The sequence below is a fragment of the Anoplolepis gracilipes genome, chromosome 8 (assembly GCF_047496725.1).
Source record: "Anoplolepis gracilipes chromosome 8, ASM4749672v1, whole genome shotgun sequence".
Lineage (NCBI taxonomy): Eukaryota > Metazoa > Arthropoda > Insecta > Hymenoptera > Formicidae > Anoplolepis > Anoplolepis gracilipes.
The window spans coordinates 7,892,036-7,915,285 of NC_132977.1; the positions used below are offsets into that span (position 1 = coordinate 7,892,036).

Below are 23,250 nucleotides of genomic sequence, written 5' to 3' on the forward strand. Positions count from 1 at the left end.
TTAAATTCTCAAGGAATATGTCATTAAAATGTTGTATTATTAAAGTCTATTCAAAATTATATTCTAGATTCTCAAATATTTACATAGGTTTATAAAAATGTCCACATCTTCAATTTGATTAATTCTTGCATATAAGTTGCTATGATACCATTAATGACAATTTAAACAGATCTGATTTTATTAACACCTTACATATATGACATAATATTTTTGACGTTAGTCACTGTAGAGTTGTTATGTGTAGAGTGAAAATTAATAATGACATCGTGAGATAGTAAATACGTTGTTTGACAACAGAAGCACATCCCGAGATGCCCTTGATTGCAAGCGAGGCAGTTTGTCTCCCGAGTTTCTGTCCAATTGGTAGGTGCGAATTGCAGCCATAAGCGCCCGCGCAGTTGCGTGCAAGTTAGATCGGGATGATGGACCGCGTTTACTCGGAAAATTTACGATGCAAACGCTTCGATAAATTTACGGGCATCGTATGTTACCCGCCGTTTGTGTTTACAAACACACCTATGCGATTGCCGCCACATCCCGCTATCGACTGATCATGTGAAACACATGTTTTTCGTGAAAGAATCTCTATAAATTCTCCGTTCAAAAATTTTGTGGCCGTCTGAATAGAAACGATAGAAGTTATTGACAGTCGACATATTTTTTTTTATTCAATAGTAGTGAATTGTATCGAAATATTTTTCTTTCTAATGCATAGTTTAAAAATTGCAGAGAAAAATACGCGGTGATATTATATGAGAAACATGAAAAACATGCGTGTCACAATTATTGATTTCTGCGAAATAATTTATATATACCTACAGGATTAATTTATTTAATATGTATTATATATATATATGGACATTATTATTTATGATATGCATATTGCATACTTTAACAAAGACATTAATTATGAATAATTTATACAACCTAAAGATCCTAATAATTATAATATCAATTTTGTAATTAATTAAACTCATTATTTAATAAAAAAATGTTGTTACTAGAAATAATAAATAAATTACTTTTACATAAATAAATCTTTAAATTATTTAATTAGATTATATATGTTTTGCTAATGGAAAAAGAATTGAAATGTAAAAGATGCATAGATTCTTTAACGGTAGTTTATCCTCGTTAGAAAATCTTACGAAAAAATTATGGTGAGGGCGAAAGACTATCTATCGATGACTTTTACTGTAGAATTGGAAGAAGCAGGTAGTCGCTCGGCGATAATTGGAATTCGGCGGCGACGGGAATGACAGATTTATTTCCGACGATAATGAGACGCCGCCATCTAACGAAATGAGATAATAATCTCGCGGAAGTAGAAGCGAGGGAATGTCGAGGACCGGCGACAGATTTGTCGCGATTAGAAACTACCGGACACCGAGCTGATAACCCGTCGAGATAATACGCCTTAGAGTTATGGCTCTTATGTATGGTCCTCATGATTATCTCCACTGTTCTATATATGTGAACGAAGAAAGTAATTGGATAGGAATGTTGTAATCTGCTTGCAGTTTCGAAAATAAAAAATGATAAGCGTTGTTTAATCTTAAAATTTCTTATCATTTTATTTGTTGTCACTTATATTTCATTTTTTGTATGCGAACAAGTAATATTTTACAAATATTTTACTGAATAAAAATCTATCTCTTTTTCTTTTTAATTTAAGTTGTTTGTATTGGGACCTTTTTACAATCTACGCTCGTGCTCTCCTCTCTTCTTTACACACGTTGCACAAACGCACACGACGGCGGCGATGACGTTTGACTTCCTTCCATCACGTACCTTCCGGTCGTGTACCTTTGATCAACGGTGTACCGTCCAAGCACAGAACGTCCAAGTAATCCGATCACGTAATCGTCCATCGCTCTTCCCGGTCTATCGAAATCATGGTCCAACAGCCCGATGTTCTCGGGCGTGGTGGTTAGGGAGATTCGGAATCCTCGTAGCGGGGTGAATGAGGAGGGTCAAAATTTGCCGGTTTCCCACTCCATGTAAGTACCCCCCGGGGACAAATCTGCGCTCTCGTCAGAACGCCCCTTTCCCTCCCTTACCGCTTCTCCCTCGCTCTGTGAGTAGCTTGCACGCCGTTTTCGCTAATTTCCCGGTGCGATCGCCCTTACGCACGTATCCTGATTTCACCCCTGCGGCCACTTCTCATCTGTCTGCCGATCATGGGGAACGGGTTTGTGCCAGATCCTCAAGATGATACTTTAGAAGAAAAAAAGAGGATCACTCCTCGTAAGCAGAATTTCTATCCAAGTTGAACATTTAAAGCATACGCAACGCTAATCATTTTTTTTAAAGGTACATTGTACAGTATAAGTATTAGTTTAGTAACAGGTATATTAAAAATACCAAATTTTTAACTTTTAAAAATGCATAAGTTACATCAATTAATCACAAATACATTATGAAAATTATTGATGTGCAAATCTATACAGTCACATATAATTTTAATTAATGAAAAAGTGAAATTTTTATGTCAATAGTGCTCATCAGCAGTCATATGCCATTACACATCTGTGATGATAAGTAATATGACGGAAATATAACTTGGGTTAGGTTCCGAAAAAAGAGTTATCTCTCAAATAATTCTTTATCGCACTTTTGTGCCTTTTCTCTGCAGGGAACAACTCCACAAATTGTTTATCAGCGATACTTCACTTGCCTTTCTATGTATCAATATCCTACAATCAGAAGAAGTTAAACGGAATTGTTATAACTATAAGCCATCCGCAATTTTCCCAAGAGCATTTCTTCGCGCTCTACCACTCGAACTTCCGTAAGAGTTTCCTTGATTGTCATGATCCTCGACGGGCCGAGGGAACCTTCGTATTTCTGCTATATAGGGCGTCTCAGATATCTTCTCTTCATTTTTTATAGACATTTGAGATTAATTTCTTTTTGCAATAATTTAATTCGCGTGATGCTATTTTTTCCTACTATGTTTTCAACTCCCAAATAAAAATGTTGCTAAAATAAAATTTATTTATAATCGAATAAGGCATAACAAATTCATTCCTTATTTCTGACGTAATTTATCACGTAAAATTTCTTTAAATTTTTAATTACTTATTATTCAAAAACTATAAATGCAATTTTTTTCATTCTAAATAATATCCCAACATTAAAATATTTGAAACACCGTATATATTATTATCGCTTCGTTGCATCCGCCGACAGATTCGCGCTCGCGGGATTTTCGCACTACGAAAAGGGTTGAGGAGAGATAGAGAGAGAGAGAGAGAGAGAGAGAGAGAGAGCCCTGGCGAGAAAGTTTTCGGGGAGGACTCGCGAGGATATTTCAAATACCCGACAAATTTTACGGCCCACCCCGAGGACGCTTTACGAGCGGCTATGAAAGATCAAGCGAGCCGATGCTGACTCGAACGAAGGATATTTATTATCCCTGAGTATGTACCGTGTGTATATGTATATATAAACCATCACACACCGATCGATGCATGCGTGTGTACAGTAAATATTCCATGTTCATATATATATATATATATATATATATATATATATGTCTGTATGTGACTGTGTATAGTAAAGCTTCCTATATGCATTTAGACGCTTAAGAAGAGAGACAAACATAGAACGCGTGTACGCTTGTATCTTATAACGTATTAGACCCTGTGGTCTAATATACTCACTCATCCTTCGACTCCTCCCCCTCTTTCTTTCTGGAGATTCTCCGACTCGTTCTACAGTTGTCCTTTGCTTCCTTTATGCATCTATACTTTAGCATCCGATCATCTCGCAAACAACATGCGATCTCGCAGAAAAATTTTTCGTCGCATTAAATTCTTTTATTGGCCTGTAGAGATGGAAATTTTCCTTGAAATGTGTCGTAAAAAATTTCTATTTTATTATTCAAGTTTTCTTTGAGACAGTTTGCGTTTACAGTTATTGCAATTACGATAGCCAAAAAAGTTATTCGATCGCTACGAAAATTGAAATTAAAGTTTACAATTTGTTCATTGAACATTATTAAGTCTGATTTGTCAATAACTTAAGTACATAAGTTTTTATCATTTTTTTTACTTAAACTACTGTGTATAATTTTATATATATTTCAACAAACATGTATCGCTAATTTCAAAGAAAAATTTGGTGTCGATATTTTTTTGTAATCTATTTCTATTTCAGTTAATATTAGCTTTACGAAGCTAATAACTTCTACAACAATAAAGGAGATGAGTTTCCCGAATATTGCCCGAAATCAGATTTAATTAATTCCGACCATACGTACCTATATTACGCAAACTCATGTAAACACGCGGCGGCATATTCAGCAATATACACAGACACACACGCATCTGCCGCACACATTCGCATTTTGTACGTGAAGCAACGAATCTAGCGGTCTAATATCCTCACTCAACCTTTGATTCATCCATGTTTGAGATGCTTTGTATTCCTGTTGGGAATCCTTTATCTTCGCAAAATCGCGTCTTTCAAAAATACCTGGAGCCCGCAAGACATACGACGGTTTTTCAAAGACTGTTAACGGATAATTGAACAAAAGCCATGTATAATAAAAGAAATCTTACAATTTTCACATACATATATATGTCAAGAATATCCGGTAGCAAGCAGATTTATGAACGTTACAATTCGATGGAGATTCGAGCAGGTTCGGGATCGGGGATCTCCCGCGGGATAACACGCCGCATATAGTGACGTACATACATAGAGAACGGGGTGCAAGGGCAAGTAAATACATACGGCTTATAACGTATTAGACCCTGCGGTCTAATATACTCACTCATCCTTCGGCAGTCCCCGTCCCTTCTAGAGGGATCCTAGATTGCTTTCGGAGTCCCGCGCGTCGGCACCTGTGCACAACAAGCGACTCGCGAAATAAAAGCTTTATTACTTGCTTGGGCAATAAAGCTCGGCGTGTGAAAGCCCATTACATCGTTCATTACGTCTGACGCGACGACATAAACTCCGTCTTTCAGAAAGCGGTCGCGCGATTCATTTCTCATATCTTTAACGTGTCTCAATTCAACAAGCGACGATTGTTTTGTGATATTATTTTTTTTCTTATTAACACACACATCAGATATACATACATAGATTGTCAAAAATTAATATTATATTATCATTCTGTTTGAATTGATTGAAAATTATCCTTGCCTTTACTATAGGCTGAGATTCCACGCAAATCTTACGACATACTGTGTATAGATAGTTTCATATACGCTAATAAATACCGCATATTCCCAAAGTAACGTATTAAACTCCGCAATCTAATATACTCGCTCATCCTTCGGCTCCACCCCGAGGGAATCCTCGACCGCACTCAGACGTCCTTCACACCTACGCACCTGCACACGGACACCTGTTTCCTACGGGAGAAAGGCATAACTGCACGATCTACCGCAATATGATCAACAGAAAGAAAGAGAGAGAGAGAGAGAGAGAGAGAGAGAAAGAGAGGGGTGAAAAGTAAAAAACTTTATTGCCCGACCGGGCAATAAACTTCAACGCGAGGTCAGAGATTCGCGTTTTGCCCGCCGATGCTAATGTTTAAAGCGAGTACATTGCACTTCGTCGTCGGGTAAAACGAACGATTAGAATGATTTCTCGTGTAGCATTTGTGTCTAATGACGATGATTAATAAATTCCCCGCGATAATAATCGTGTCTGAAATTACAACAGCGAAAGCTCGCGTGGATGCTTAATTGCTAACGGGCTATACCATTTGTATTCAGATATTGTATTACAAATCATAGTCAGTTGAGGATACCTGTTTCAGTGTTTCGTTAATGTGACTCTTAAATACTTAATCATAATTACTCGTAATAAAAATCATAACTTCTTATATTTTCTTTCCTTTAAATTATTTTTTTCACGATTGCCAAAAGATCATATTCTCTTGAATTTTTTTAGTAAAACAAAAAATCTACGTTACATTAAGAATGATGAATATTTTGTTTTCGAAAACTAATATTTACAAAGTTTCCGAGCAAGTTGCAAAAGAAAGATGCGTCCAACATTTTTGTTTGCCTGAAATATGGTGCCGGAATTGTTGAGCGAAGGTACAGAAGGATCAAGGGAAGCATGAATGGAAGCATAAATGTATCAACGCGTGATTAAATATCGCACGGGATACCTTTGTTGCACTCGTCGCGCGTCGATTCTTCACAGGATCGCCATTTTCACGCTTCGGTGGACGCATACACAACCAGGCTCGCATGTCCGTCGTGTAACGAAATTGCATAAAGGATACACACGGGCATACGGTTTCACGAGATGGATAATTTGCCGTAATTGCAAAACGGGGAAAATTACAGTTCGAAATGTGCCGTGCTCAGATTACTGCCCACTAGTTTGGGCGCAATTAGGGAATAATCAATCGCCGGACACGTATCACGTTTCGTATTCATTAGCCAAATGGAATCTCGCTCTCGCAAACGAGGAGACAAACATAATCGCGATCAACCCACGATTTCGGGAGAGCAGTCGGAAGAGGATATGCGCGAGGGAAGGAACACAGGGATCCGATATTGTGATTAAGAATCGCATTAGGGGAAGAAATAACATTATTCTCGCGAGAAAATACCCTAAGACGACGTGAAGGAATATACGTCAAAGTGATTTTTATTGATAATTAATATAATTAATTATCAATAAAAAAGATTAATTGGAAAACTATAGTTGCTTATAAAAATAAATGATACGATAACTGAACAAACATTGAATACATATTATAAAGAAAAAAAAAAGAGGGTGGAAAGGGGGGGGGGAGAGGGGGAAAGGCAGCGTTATCCAACGCGTGCACAACAAGAAGTGCTATTGATACGTCGAAACCGTTGAGTCAGCATGAGTCTTGAGTTCTATAGGTAGCAATATTGATTTTAAAGCCGATAGAGTAACGATACGGGAGTAGGCGAATGAATATAACTAACTGCGATTACAGCAAATAAGTAGAGCGAAAATGATGATCGAATAGATTAATTCAAGATGTCTGTTTGCAACAAGCGAATATTTAAAGAGCTGTGTAATATTTACACATATATAGGTAGCTAATAAATATTTAAAATAGAGAAAAGTCTGAATGAAAAGCGCATATAAATAATTAAATAAACATACAGAATATTCTAATAAAATAGCAAAACTTATTATTTATTAAATTTCGATTTTTATTTATCAAACAATATGTATTCGCTCAGAATGGAGAGAGATTTCATTTTATTTCATTTAAGAGATTTGATTTATCAATATCCACTCAAGCACGGAAAATTGACATGACAAACAGTCTCAGAAAGAAGACAAACGGCGGTCCACTATGTCATATCGACCTTGTTTGGAGAGCAGACGCATCTCGGAGAAGTGGTGGAAGCCATATATGTATAGAGAACAAAACGAGACTTTGATTTTATGTGTACCCGTATCCTCTTAAATCAAATCTCTCGAATGAGACTGCGCGGGACAGGATCGTCATCCCGATGCATCTCGCGTCGAACAATGAAAGACAAAGACGATATGTCGTCGATGTGAGGAACGCAAGTCTCCTGTCGCGATGTCAGATAAGACAAAAAGAGAGAGAAATACAGAGAGAAAAAGAGAGAAATACAGAGAGAAAGAGAGAGAGAGAGAGAGAGAGAGAGAGAGAGAGAGAGAGAGAGAGAGAGAGAGAGAGAGAGAGAGAGAGAGAGAGAGAGAGAGAGAGAGAGAGAGAGAGAGAGGAAGGCGGAACACCAAGAGTAGGGGGAGAGCAGACCGCGTCACAAATTGGTTTCATTGTTCGGCTAATGAAAGCAATAACTCGCGGGCGAGCCGTACCACGTGCGCGCGGAATTGTGAAGCGGAAGGGGGTTGGTTGGTTGCATCGCGTCGCGCACCCACGCGTGCATGCGGGGAGATGACACAGGAAAGGGTGGACGGGGAGACGGTTGCGCGGCCCGAATAATGTTACGCATCGATCATCCGCGTTTGCCAATTAACGAGACGGCCCGTTACGCTGTCCGTCCGTACGTCGCGCGTGTTTTGACTCGCAGCAGATGCGTCGCGACACGACGCGACACGGCAACGTGTCAGCTCGAAATGAGATGCTCGAATTAAAGATGTAGGCACTCAGAGTGAAATTTAAAAGGGAACAGAAAATATAAGAGGAGAGGGGAAAGGGTATCTTATAGATTTGCATCAGCCATCTTATACGAAGTGTTCGAAAATCTTTGATAGATATGTAAATGCGAAAATCCTATTATTAAGGAAAATTTAACATGATATAAAATGTCCTCTTTTCACTTTCTCCTACACAGAAAAAAAAAGAATATTCTTATTTTAACAGAGTGTATATTCAAATTTTGTAAAAAAATTCCCTGAGAATTCCAGGATCTTGCAGGTATTTTTGTTCAAAATTCCAGGTAAACTTAAAATATTTTTAGATGCAATTTTAAAATAAGCTTATTTATTTTAGCGTATCATTTTTTGACATAAACAAAAAACATATATTTTAAACAATTTTATATAGACATAAACAAAAAATATATATTTTAAGCAGATTTTAAACTTAAAATATTTTAAATTTTTATAATAAATACTTCTTTGACATTTTTTTAAATTCCCTGAATTTTAACGAAATTCCATGAGAATTCCATGATTTTTCAAAGTATAATAAAATTCCCTGAGAATATCAGGTTTTCCAAGTTTTTCCGGGAGTATACACCCTGTTTAACAATATCTTTAGTTTCAAAATATAAATCTTGAAATGAGATTATATTGCATCAAATAAAGAAAATTTGCTTGGATAAAGAAATTTTATATAGTTGACCCATCAAAAATATATTCTTGTTATTTAAGAATAATTTTTTTGAATGGAGAGGAAAAAATGTTGGATAGAAAATAACACATGTTCAAATCGAAGATTATCATTTTCTTAGAGTTAAAATAATTATTTTATTCTTGAAAAGACAATTGTAATATTGAAATAAGATTATAATATTGTTGAAATTTAAGATTTTTAAATTCTTCTAAGAAGATTATAAATTGTTGCGTATATGTGAAACAATCAACGCGTTCGTATGAGTATAAGTTTTTGATTTGACACTTATTTTTTTTCTGTGTACGATTCCAATCGCACTCTACGATTCGCATCTGAAATACTAGATCGTGGACAATACCTTCGACGAGAAAATATTCCCCGAAATATCCCCGAAACGAGCGGAGTCGCGCGGCGCGCATGTTAATTATGCTCGTTGGAAAACACGCGCGCGAAACGTGAAACGAGGCGGATTTCGTCGTATGCAATTTTATCGGAGCCATGTAATGGCGCACGTCGCATCGGGCTCATCATCCGTGTCACGGGGAAAAAATCTCGTTTTTCACGAGTTCGCCAGTACAGCCGGACGCATATTAATCGGCCGTGCGCGCCCGCGCGCGCGCGCATGATGCACGTGCACGAAATCGCTCGCGGCGCATCCGCTCGACGTCGCCGCCTCTCTTCTTTCGCATTCGTCGCCCGTTTTTCTGTATTTTATTGCGAGGGCCGTATGCCGCAACGTATACACAGACAAATGTATCGCGGCGATCGTCTCTATGTCCGCCGTGTACCGCGCACGTGTCGCCGATGCACAGATAAAGAGGGTCGCCCTTCTCCTTCCTCCGGGGTCGATGGATGCACTTAGCGTCCCGGTGAAATGATTTATTCGACATTTACTCGCTAGCTTTAACTCTCATTAAAACAACCGCCGGGCAGTCCTTTGCCTCTTTTTCGTCTCTCTCGTGCATGCGCGCACACTTTCTCCTTTTTATTTTTTTCTTCTACTCTCGTTTTGCCTCAAGAATGTCGATTTATACTACAAGAATTTTTTAAAATCTCCTGCATAACTTTTCTCACATTTTCTATCGATCAATGTGACTAAAAAAAAATATGTGATGCGATGGATAAAGGAAATTTTATGACAAGTCAAACGTGAAGGTATTTTATTTATTTGAATTGTTTATTCATATGTAGAGGTAATTAAAAATCATTGTAAATATTTAATAATAAGTTATAAAGAATATATACAAGAGAAAGAATTATAGAGAATTATGCATGAAAAAGAAAGTTAATATTAAATAAACTATTTTTATTCTTCTGCTTTTTCTATTGAATTAATAATCAATATTTTATTGGTAATTGAGTTTAGTTTAATGTCTCTAATTATCACACGATGCATCAATACGCCCAGCATTACATATTTAATTAACCTGTATTCGATTTAGAGAATATCAATCGTCACTTGTCGAATTATTCAAACTGTGCGTTCGAATAATTAGATAAATGACCATTGTACGCATACATTGATACGATATTACAATTATTAATTATGCTCTGAATTACGTCGACGCATTATACACGACACACACACATTCGTGCCCGGCATTTGCATCTTTTGCTCACCCTTCGAATCGCATTAACGTCATATTAATTAGGTGGTAATGCAATCGCACGTGGCGACGCAATTTCACAGAGATTACGTTTACCATTAACCAGCACTCGCGGTAGATGTAGCGAGTTATCCGCTTGGTTTAATTCACGACCGGGTTCGGGACGAATTCCCGCCATCTTACCGCGATTCATAAATCTTGCAACGACGAGGAATGCGATGGTGTGTCGGGCAAAATGTGTCATTCCTCAAATTAGTCGCTTAATTGAAGCGTCATCTCGCGTACCCTCCGTAATCGTGATATGCTCACGAACATCGCAGCTGCATTTCTCTTCTCTCTCTCTCCTGTTCCCTTTTCCACGTAGCTTAATGACCACCCCTTCCCTCCTTCTGACACATACTCCTCCGTCAATTTAATTCCGATGAATGGACCACTGCCAAGGATATTTGATAGATTTTTTTTATTTTTAATTTATCCATCTTGGTCGAATAGCCTTATGTACAAACAAGTTTGTTGTCGACTCTTTGAAGAAAACTTACTCAAAATTTTTTTCCCTTAGCGTGAAAATTTTTAAAGGTTGTTTATTAAATTTTCGAAATTTTTGTCGTGATAGAATTTTAGAGAATTTCAATTTTTTATTAAATACGTAAAAAAAGAATATATATATATATATATATACGAGAATTTTCGGATACGCGATCACGTGTCAATCTTACTCACGTGTGAAAATTTTGAACGCGTTGCTATCATTTAATTCTCATCCAGCACGATCGATTAATGGGCAATTATCGTCGCGGCCAGTTAAGTTTACGCGATGCTTCAAGTGCACAGTTCAATAAGCGTATCTCGACGATTGTCTATTAATCATTCAACTGATTGTTCGACGCGAATATATATACGTGCAGACATTGATGTCGGGGTGATAATACGGCGATATTGGGACTCGTCTTTGATGTGGTCTCTATATAAGCTGGTATGAACGAATGTGAACGATTCGATCGTAGTATGTGCGCGAATCGAGTTATCAGACATAAATTAATACGCCCGTTGCTTCTATCGGTCAGGATATAACACGGGTATCGCGCCCATTCATCGCTTTAATTGACGTCTATTCAACGTGCGAGAGCCCACGCCCGGTTCTCTATATCTGCCTGCACTTTTGTTTTCTCTGTCAGCTCTCTCTAGAAATAGTCAAACACGCTTCCACTCCACGAAATCCTAAGCATACAGCGCAAAGGTACACATACGAAGCGAGCGAGCGAGCTTCGTACACGTTGTACAAACTCGTCGGGCTCATCCGAAGGACAGTCTCTCTTTCTTTCTCTCTCAGGATGCGCTGTTAAAATACATCCGAAAACGTATAAGATACTGTATCTATGTGAAACGTTTGACGTAACCAGACATCTGGCATGTTTTAATCAAACTATGTCGCGCATATACATACGTTCGCCTACACTTGCCTTTGAGTCACTAAGATACTTTTGAAAAGATCTTTTTTCTCATTAAACTTATAGAACTTTTCAATATTAACTTCTTTTTTATAATCAGGATATTAAATAAACATAATAATATAAAAATTGAAAATTTTCGAGATTTACATTAAACAAAAATGTGTTGTAATCTTGTTATAAGCGGGAAAATCTCTTTGTGTATATACGATATTAAAATGATTATAATTTTAAATCCCTTGCAATTATTTAATAAAAGCCTACTAGATCAAATTTAATGTGAAAATTGCTTATATTGCTTATTAAAAATTGTTTAATTACTTGTCACTTTTTTTAGATTGTTTTTTTTTTTTTGCATTATATTGTATCTAGAAGCTTCATAATGCTGTACCTCTAAGAATATAAGTTAAAAATGCGTAATCGCGTATTATTATTCGAAGATGTAATTTACAAGTATCTCGAGTGCACGCGACACGATATCTCCGTCGGATGGTATTCTCTGTTCGCGAAAGAGAGAAAGAGAGCGAGGAGTATTTACACGATCGAGCAGCATAAAATCCTTTAATGAGATTTATGTGTACGATGTGTGTGTGTGTGTGTGTGTGTGTGTGTGTGTGTGTGTATGTATGTTTGTATCACGAGTTAACACACGCTTTTGCTAAGATCGACGGTCGTCGGTATATAAACTTGCAGCTGCACCTTCGAAATTTATTTGGCGCATAAGAAAAGTACACACCGCGGATCATGTCATGGCGTATGTTCGAGTTTTCGCATGTCGAAATGTTTACAACAGAATAAAATTATCGACTTTTCGACATATTTATAGCGTTGTAATCGAGAAAACAAGCAATTCGCGTTAGTGAATATGATATATATATATATATATATATAAATGAATTCATAATTATCGAGAATTGTTTACATTTGTCGTGTAGAGATGCTATAAATTCTCTAGTCGACCAAATTCGTATTTCACGAAAATCGATAGCGAAACGCGACCGAGGAGCAGCTATCGCAAGTCAATTGACCATTATTGGGTCGCAGCGGAATCGCGAGGAAAAGATTTTCTCAGGAATTGTTGGGCGGTATGAGACTCGCATGGACGATGTGTTCACGAGTGCGTAAGAAAATCGTGATCTCTCGGGAAAGCAGAAATGTCTTTCAAAGATCGGCATTTGACGGGTCTTGCTGGCGTTCTCATTCCTAGATATTTCGCTCGAAGAAAGAATATACTGGAAATCCTTTTGTCGATCCTCGCCGGACTGAATTACGGTCCAAGTTTCGAGAGGAGGGAGGAATATATCCGCCGTCTTCGGAGGGAACACGAACCAGTGCCAGATTCCAGGCAATTTAACCGGCCGGTCTGCCAGGACCATCGGCGCTGCTGAAACCAACACGAACGTGCACGACGGGATAAAAGGGCGCGTTCCACCCCTTCTCTCAAAGATGTTTTTCGAAACGAGCTTGTTATTTTTTATTGCGTGGTCTCGGCTTCAACATTAGTCGCAGTCAATTTTACACCGTCTTGGCCGATAAGAGGGGGTGCGAGGGACGGAATCAGGAATTTACGACCCTTTTTAAGGAAGCGCTTTGCGTACGAGTATTATATTACTTTTATATATTAGAATGATCGTGTCGCGCGCAGTTGCGTAGTTAATATTTATATTGTTGTAATTAACTTGTGATATACCATTGTATACTTATGAGATATTAATGTAATCATGATAAACATCGTTATGGTAAAATGGTAATGAAAACGGGATTGCACGTTTCCACTGTTGTTTAATACAATGTTTATCCTATTATTACCAAAATGAGATTTACAATCTCTTCTATGTCACAAAATATAATATAACAATAAAGGGATTAATGCATAATACATACATTTACATGATTGTTTGGTACGCGGTGTTTTCGAACTGATATTTGATAAACATAAATATCAATAAAATAATAAATTTATAATATATTAAACATATATGACGTATTAAAACATATATTTCCGTTTTGTTACGGTTTTTTGGGGGGAAAGCAGTATAAAAGTCAATTCTCGCTTATGTAAAATTTAATTCAAAGTTCTGATCAGCAGTAACTTTTATAATTTTAAATCTAGTCTCTTTTATAGAAATTTAAGAGTAATTAAAAAATAAAATTTTGGTATCTTTTCCTCACATTTATAACAAATTCAAAATGCTTTAATATTACATATTATTTAATACGTGTCACGTTTCTTTTATTTTATTTTTTTTTTTTTTATTTTAACAGATTATGGCACATGTTTAAATATAATATTCCGAAAAATAATTTTTGTTACTAACGATCGAGTATAACTCATATATTATTTCACATGCGCTTTTTATATGAGAATAAAAACATGCTTATATGTGTCTATTCTTTGGGTTAAATAATCGCGTGATATATAGATGATTCCGAAACCACAATCAATTCTTCAATCTAGATTTTTTTCAGCTTAAAATATAATTCCACTCAAGAAATTAATAAAAAATATTTTTTGACAATTCTTAAATAATCCAAAATAATGTTAATTTGTAATTTATTGTGTAGAATAATTTTGTTATCTTTTTATTCATGTTTGGTCATGTAAGGTAGCTGTCCCAGTTATAAGTCATTTAAGATTGATGACTACAATTTTTTTTATGTTTAGAAAAAGGAGTATAATAAATCGAATGTACATTTTACATAATAATTGTCTGAATTTTTAGCTATCATATTTAATTAAAATAAAAAGGTTTTTATTTGTATATAAAATAATTATTTAAATTTTAATAACCGTCTATGATCCAGTTGTAAGTCACTTATAATCTTTTAGTCCTAATTGCAATGCGAAACAACATATCTCTTATTTTACAGAGAAATGTAAACTTATTTCATTTACAAAATAAAATGTAGTCTTTCTCACACTGAAGACTAAACAAAAACATCGCCAGTTAAAAATTAAAAAAAAATGTTTGCAATATTATAGTTAAGTTAAAAATTACGATATTTTACTAATAGATGATGTAATAATGTTTCTTTTTAAATATGTTTAATAATTAATTATAATAAATATGTTAAATAATTAATTGTTTAATAAAATATATTAAAAAGAAAGAGTGACTTACTATTGCGACATGACTTACAACTGCGACAGTTACCTTACATAACTCAAGTATCAATGCTTCGACACGTTGTTAAGAAACAACCGATTTCCAAGCATTTAATCTCTAAGTAAAAAGAACAGCGGAAACTTCTCTCTGAGACACCTTGTGTATATCGCGGGAAATATCGTCGAACGAAACAGAGATAGTAATGTTGTCCCATTTCTCATACCTTCGACGCGTAAAATGTTGGTAGCATCTACGGTGCGCGGAACTGATGGCAACATAAACAGACACGTGTCTGCGAATGAAACCATTTGTAATGAGAATGGCAAGCAACCGAGACGATGACGACGACGACGACGATGACAACGACGAACGACGCGAGCAGTCATTATATTTGTCGCGGCTGCGAAAGAAGTCGTTTTTTTTACTTTATTTCAAGTTGGCTTACATTCTTATACGCGGGTATATACATATATGTAGCACGTGGAGATACGCACGTGAGACACGTGTTCGACAGTCACGCTGTCACGGAAATTTCGTTCCCTTCTGCTCCGAGACGATGACATCCCGAATTGATGAGAGCTGCGTCGACGACCAGGATGAAACCCCCGAGACTCGACGATCGAAGAATACTAACTGCGAAGAGAATTTTTATCACGCCTGCCAGTGGTTACTCTCTTCCGCGTTTACGACTGGTCTTCGTACGCTTTATTATTCTGCGAAGTTCGAAATAAAATCTCGAAGCTGGAGCGATGTTCTCGGTGCGAGTTGAACATGTCGGCGCGATCGTTGAAGCGAAACGAGATCTCTAGGAGATACATGCGCGTTTTAAAGCGCGCATTTAAGCGAAACGTGCAACATAATGGTACATGCAAATAATTCAGGGAAAAATAAATATTTTGTATATTTAGGAACGTGTACAACAGTAGAGCTATTTCATTTTAATAAAGTTTTGAATACAGTTTTTTATTACAAGATTTTTAGTTTCTAAAGAAAATTATTGAATTTGAGAATTACAATTTTGTTTTAACAACTATAGAATTCTATTTTTTTTTATGTATAGTTTGACTTTTTTATGTCTCGAAATTAAATTAAAAATTATTTTTCTTCCCTAATCTTTCTCTTGAATCTCTCTATTATAATAGCTTCTCAATTTAAATTTCTGCGTAGAATGTCTGTATAATATTGTACGTTATGATACTAATTTATTCTTTTAAGACTTTGTTCATGAAAGTCTTTTAAAATTCTCATTAAATAGCTCTCATTAAATATCGGAGGGGAGATTAAATTTTCTTAGGAAAATTAGATATGAATTACTTGGAAAATAGTACTCTATTATGCGGGCATACAATTTACAAAATTAATTGCCATATATATAAGAAACAAATTGGCGAATAGGCTTCGTGATACTCTTCCCATCTTGTAAAACTGTGGCAATTATTCGCTATTAAGTTTGCAGGAACGCGGGTTCCTTAATTCATCTCTTTCATTAACGACCGGAAGTCTCGTTAAAAAAATCTGCTAGCTTGCCGGTAAGAAGTTAAATATTTTACCATCAACTTTCTCCGTTGAAGTCTTGATCAGGGTTTAATCCTGGAGTTCATTTAATCTTCCGGCCGCGTTCCAGTCCCGCGGGAGTTTCAAAAGTTGCACGCATCTCTTGAAAATTGGATGAAAAGCTCCGCGAGATTCTCTCGCCTCAAACTAATGTTTCCAAGTCTTTCAAACCCAACGCGAATGCTATTATAAACGGTTTACGAGCTTCGAGGTTGCCTCTCCCTTCTTCAAATATTTACACTTAGCGTGTTATGCACTCTTCTCGACATATACGCACCTCCATAATACAATTGGTTGGCTTTTATAAAAAGTGCTTTTTATCGTCACGTTTAATTTACAGATTTTACGATTAATTTTCGATAGATCTGTTTTTGTGCAACTTTAATGAAACAATATCTTTTTTCATAACATCTTCTAATTGTTAACGTATTAACGTCATGTGATAATTTTTTGTAAGTCTCAAACAAAAATTCCGTCACAGTAGAATCTATTTAAAATTAAAAAAAAATCTTTTTTTATCTTATCGTTAAAATCTTTTAAATTTATGTAACAGAGATTACCAGCAATAATTTATGAAAATAAAGCATTGTGTGCTATGAAAATAATTTCCAACCGAGAACAATGTAATATCTGATATATACATAAATCTAATTAGTCGTTTATATCATTTGCGACAATTGTGACAAAAAAAGGAAAATCATAAACATTTTGTAAGCATGACTAATTTTAAGGAAAATGTAATATCTGGGAACACAAAGGATTAAATCCTTTTAACGGCAACTCGTACATTTCGTAGAATACTGTAGATACGTTCTATTAAGAGAAAAAGACTTTTCGATCCTACAATTTCTTTTCAAACAATGCTTCTCGAAAGAAGCGATGAAAAGTTGCCGAGAGGAAGGCTTGTTATTACTAGGCAATTAGTAGGATTATAATTAGGACGGTTGGTTGAAATCGTTAGCCGACGAATCGACCAGTCCGTTTCCAGTGTTAATGACACATCGCCCCCGCGTGCCATGAAAACGCGGGCCGGGTTTTCGCGCAGGCGACTCTCTTCCTCATTAACGTCGAGCCACGATCCCGACGTGCTGCGACGTTAACGCCTCGTTAGCATTTCGCGAGCGGGACGACAGGCGTCGGATAGGCGCACGGGGCGCGCGATAATTTATTGGCTCATAAATTTGCGCTTTCCCGAATATACTCGATGCATATACACGATGCACTCACGTATCAGGCCGCGATCTTCCTCGCCGAGGATGGCGCTTCTGTGGGCGTTTTGTCGTGCACGGATATATATATATTATATATCGCGTCGAAGGTTTATAGGAGGACACCTACGGCGCAAACGAGAGGATAAATATCGCGCCTGATAATATGATAAATCGGGCGGTGCACTCGCGGAAAATTATGGGATATTAGCGGCGATCGTTGGCGCGAAACGCCGAGCTCTAGCGTCGCGTGTCTCTATAATTTGTAACATTTTATTCGAAGCCCACGCGGGCGCCCGGCGCAGGGCGGCGGTTCCTTCGACGAGGCTCGATAGAGCGAGTATATCGTGCGTTACGATATCGAACGTTTGCTCGCATATCGAAACGTATCGTCGAGCTTTCACCGCGCGAGAATGATTTGCAGCGGACGCGATGAAAACGTGCGATAAATTTCGCGGAGATACGCCCTCTCGTCGACGCACACACGAATAGAATGCATCAGTTTGAAATAGAGGCTTCACAAATTGTATATTGAAATTTTTTGAATAAAATGTATATGCATATGGCGTTATTTTTCCCTTTTTCTGTTTTTATTCGAAATAATCAAATATGTATCCTACCTCGGTTTATATTAAAATAAAGATGTGTGGAATATAAAAAAAACTGTGGAATTAGAATGTGAAAATTTCATTTGCAACATACGCTACATGAATACAAGAGTTTAAAAGATTAAGCAGAATGAGAGAAGAGACTTTTAGACATTTTCATGGTGTAAACAGAAAAGAATAAAAAACGAAATGTCTCTTGGCATTATACGTAGACATTACATAATTAAATTATCTCCTTTTTGAAGTAAAATTGTTTCTCTTCTTTCTTTTTAATGTTTTTGAAGAAGTGCAACTATAAAACTTAAAATTAAACAGTTAATATAATATACTTTAACATTAGTTTAATTAAATATAAAATAGTGAATGAAATTAACCTTGAATAATTTTATAATTATAATTAATAAAAAATCGTATTAAAAAGGTAAAAATACACTCTGTACATAAAAAAATATCTAAAGTTGTATGCAACGAATAAAAATGTAAAAGAAAAAAAATTAATGTACATACTTATAATGTATATTAATATACATACTTATAAATTAATATACTTGGTGGTTTTTTAACCGTAATAAAATCAAAATAAATTACTCACCGATTGATGCGCAACGACGAAATTAATGACATTGACGCTGATCTGTAGTAACAGATACAAATAATTGTTTGGATAAATCTTTAATAGTAGAAGTTAAGGATAACAATAATTATGAAATTATTTGTAAGAGATATCGAAGGATAATAACACCCTTGAAAATGACATCCTTCATACATCAAAATATACTCACGATTCAAAAACTGTGATTAAACTCTGAATTCTTCTTTCTTCATTTTCATTTCAATGAAAAATTATATTCAAATTGATAAAAAAATCTCTAATGATAGAACTTGTGCACGTTTTCAATCCACAGCTAGCATCGCATGCGCTAATAAAAGCAACTGTCCTCGCCCGAAGCGAATACAAACGTGGTGGTAGCGATAGCGGCATAATTTTGAAATTCCCTCTCCTCTTCGTGTATAATTCACGCGGAACCCTATAAGCCGATTTCACGCTTTCAGATTTCTAGACACAATTTCCATTCGCGCGCTGCACGTTATATGGAAACTCGTGCTACTCGTGCAACCAACAAACGATGATTCCACGTTTGGTACTCGATAATATCTGACATTGCCGCGGCAAATATCTCCTCGGGATCTCTGCGAAATCATTGTCGTAGTTCTCTTTTCGCGACGAACTCGTCTCGAGTCTCATTTTAACGCATAGAAACATAGCAATCTTGACAGAAGCGCGCCGGTTGTGATCGGTGAGAAGGATGAATCGAGGAGAAAGCGTGACTTTGGGTGGTCCCTGGATAATCGACAAAAGATAGTTATTCAGGCGAGACCGAGACGCAACTTGGGAATTGTTATCAATTGTCGGAAGATTGCACTACGTGCTGAGTCTCGTTAATCCGTACGATTTCTCTCTACAGAGACTTTATACGTACAATAGAAATTGTAATGTCTCAAAAATTTAGTAAGTTTATCATTTTAGATCACTTATGTACGTTTAATGTAAAACAAGTACGCGAATAGTTTGAAGGAATTATAAATAAAATTTGACAATAATAAAAAAAACTTTAATATACGCGCAGGCGTACATCATGCTTTTAGATTTCGATATGGTATACTACAAATTTAATTAAAATTAATTTATTTATTATTTGGTATCATTTCAGTTAAGAGTTGAATTCAGAGCGTTTAAATATATAGTTTATGTCGTATCTGCATCGTTTATATAGCTGACAACGATGAAATTTCTTCTCGTAACACATAGTAATCTTTGAATTGCCCGAAGCTAATTCTGAGATCAGTGGAATCAGTTCACGCTTTGCAAATCCGCATGATTACCTACATTATTATGACGGCGTAACGACGTGAAAATTTTATGCTTTATAGGCCATCGTAATTTTCCAACAGCTTAATGGTTATCATCAACTATCGTTAACCGTCATACATATCTCGTTCTATTGAGTTCAAGATATCTAGGCTTCTGTTTTATATTGGGGTTTTATTAATAAATAAAACTTTAATAATCGGCTTTTCGACAAGTTTGAAATGGAGTCACTTCTCAAGAGGAATACTTAAAATATTTGTAAAAGATCAATAATTGTGGTAGGTTGCCATTTTTATTTCACTGCGATGAATATTCGTCGATAGATCGCAGCGTGGCGTAGAAAAGGCACCGTCGCGACGAAGAGAGGCTCTTTTACTTTTGACACATTTCGATCAGTCTACGGAAGAAAGGTTAAGCGTGCATAAACGGACAAAATCCTTGATTCCGACGAGCTGCTGATAGCTGACCCAAGGGTTAATTACACCCTCGGCGAGACTTCTCCATCCCTCGGCACTGCTGTATCTCTCACGCAGCAGACTGCAATCTCTAAGACTCACTTAATTCTATATAATCACCGATCATTTTTAGAAACGCCCTGTTGGTCATGTATTGAAAATTCCTTCACTATTAATTGCTCGACCGAAACCGATAGCCTTGAACATTATTCAAGCATCGTCATCTGAAATCAAGTTAATTCAATATTAGGCAACAACTTGTTTAGTAAATATATACATTACACATGCACTGTTGAATGGATGCTCGAATATTTTCATTCTTTTAAAAAGAAAATTCAATATAAAGGTAAATGTAAATAGTTCTCATTTTAGGAATTTGGGTAAAAAATTTTCACGAAAATATTTTTCCATACCATCCCTCTTTTTCTCTTATACATTTAATAACATATTTTTTGAAAGCTCAATAATATTTATTGTTTTTTCAACGATATATTTTTGCAACAATTATTTTATCAATAAACACATATTTTATAAATAAATACCGCAACTGTCAAAACCATAAAATAATTTTAATAGGTTTCTCCACCATATGTTATAATACAATATTTCACATAAATATATTTACCAAAAGTTAAATCTACAATCTCGTTTAAAATATAAAATAAAATGTTTCGGATTTTTGTTTTTACAATAATAAAGCATTTTATAAAACTAATATCTTATTAATTAAATAAACATTGAATTTTTAAAATGCCAACGACAATAATTTTATTCATTCTGCGACAATAAATAAAAATCTCTTCTTCTTTAGAACATTTTCATCTTCATTAAAAGCACCGTTATCTCGAATATGCTCATCTTTTCAAAAGTTCACCTCTGATAGAAACTTTAACGGATTAATGAGAAACGTGCGGCAGATTGAGAGTCCCTCGATTGGAATCTCTCCCACTCCCGTCCCTCACAAACGAAAGGATCTCCATTAGATTTGAGCTCGTTAGAGAGACCGGACAGACGACATGACGTGTGTTTCATAGATCGAAGCTACTAGACATTGAAACGTCGCGAGAGCCTTGTCTATCCGTTTGAATTTCAAAGGCGGCTCGCCGACCCGGAGTCAGGTATCATCGATTGCATTGGAAGGAGTTGATTGCCAGCTGTATCGATAAGATCTGACATGGACGCTCGAGTTTTCGAGGCCGGTTCGATAGGTCACGAACCCTACGGCTAACTCGTGTCTTGCACGATGAATAGATAGCTACACGTGAGGAACGTGCGTGTTAACTTTTTCGAAACAACATTACAATGGCCCGCGTAAAGTTACAATGGTCAACGCGATATGCTACTGTGGTAACATTGCCAGATAACTTAACGCACTTTTATATCATTTAATATATTCTTTTTCGAAAACATTAACACTATTTAAAATATTTTAAATTATTCTTGAGCTTTGTGAAATGTAGTTGTATTATTATCATATTTTTTAATGCACTGCGAATAAAAAAAAATATATATATATATATATTCACACAACATATATACAGAGAACTATTATAATAAGTATTATAGAATTATTAAGCGTTAAAAATTATAAGATTTTGTGGAAATTAATTCTCTAAGATATAATAAATTAAATAAAATAGCTATACAAAATTTAGTCCTTCAGTTAACAAATTAGATTCTAACAGGTATTTAATTTAAGATTAAATTATCATGTTAATGAATGCTACAAATTAAATATTTACATTAATTTTTTATTAAATTATATTAATTTATCGAAATAAATATACAAGTAATTTCTCATCATATGACTGAGCTAGAATATAAATGAACGGGCGAGAGTAAAATAAATACAAATTATGCAAACTTGAAAATCCTCGCAGTAGATTGGTAGCAGAAGTAATTTGTTTCTCGGACATGCTTCGGTTCTATCTTAACAAGGGTATAAAAGCAACAGATTTACTCTCCAGTAAGACTCGAAATCTGCGTGTAACGTGGTGCAAAAAAAAAATTACGCTTCGAAATCGTAAACGATACAAAGTGTGCAACACATCGTAATTTATAAGTTGACATCCCGCATCCTGAGTAAAAGAGAGGAGGTAAACGATATAAAAAATACGGTATAATCTGCGCCGCGCGCGCGGGCCGCAGATCGACCGTTAATCTCGATCCTTCGTCTCGCGGGAATAATACGACCGTCTTAAATCAGCGGAAATGGCATTTTCTTTAACGGCTAACAAGTCAAGAGGTAGATATTTTATCTGGAAATAAATAGGGGATTTGTGAAAGTTGGCCTATTTTGTTGGGATTCTTTTGAAGAGAAAAAACGCATCGTTTACTTTGCGTGCTGTTAGAATTCTCTTCACTTTATACAAGTAATTTATTCTGATGGACAAGAGAGAGAGAGAGAGAGAGAGAGAAAGTAAATATATAGAATATGTGTGAAAACATAAAATAGAGAAAAATCAATATTGTTTTTATATCGTAAAAGATCGATTTTTAAGACATTTTTCACAAAATGGAGAGCAAACTAAATATGTCACGCTAAGAGAATATCGGAAAAATTAATTCACCTTCCCGCCATTTATTCTTTATATATTTCTGTACA

General features: G+C 35.8%; 2 protein-coding genes across 5 annotated transcripts in view; one reads left to right on the forward strand and one right to left on the reverse strand.

The window, feature by feature from the left end:
- Nucleotides 1-23,250, forward strand: part of LOC140668705 (netrin-1) — a 184,152-nt gene that overhangs the window by 54,500 nt on the left and 106,402 nt on the right. The window lies entirely within an intron of this gene.
- The window catches only part of LOC140668707 (uncharacterized), a 122,499-nt gene that overhangs the window by 33,343 nt on the left and 65,906 nt on the right, over nt 1-23,250 (reverse strand). Inside the window, exon 1 of one of the 3 annotated variants that reach the window (XR_012047219.1) lies at nt 18,913-18,948. The exons of the other annotated variants lie outside the window; for them this stretch is intronic. The gene's annotated coding sequence lies outside the window, so the exon portion shown is untranslated. Of the gene's footprint in view, nt 1-18,912; nt 18,949-23,250 lie in introns of those variants that run through there. 3 annotated transcript variants of the gene reach the window in all.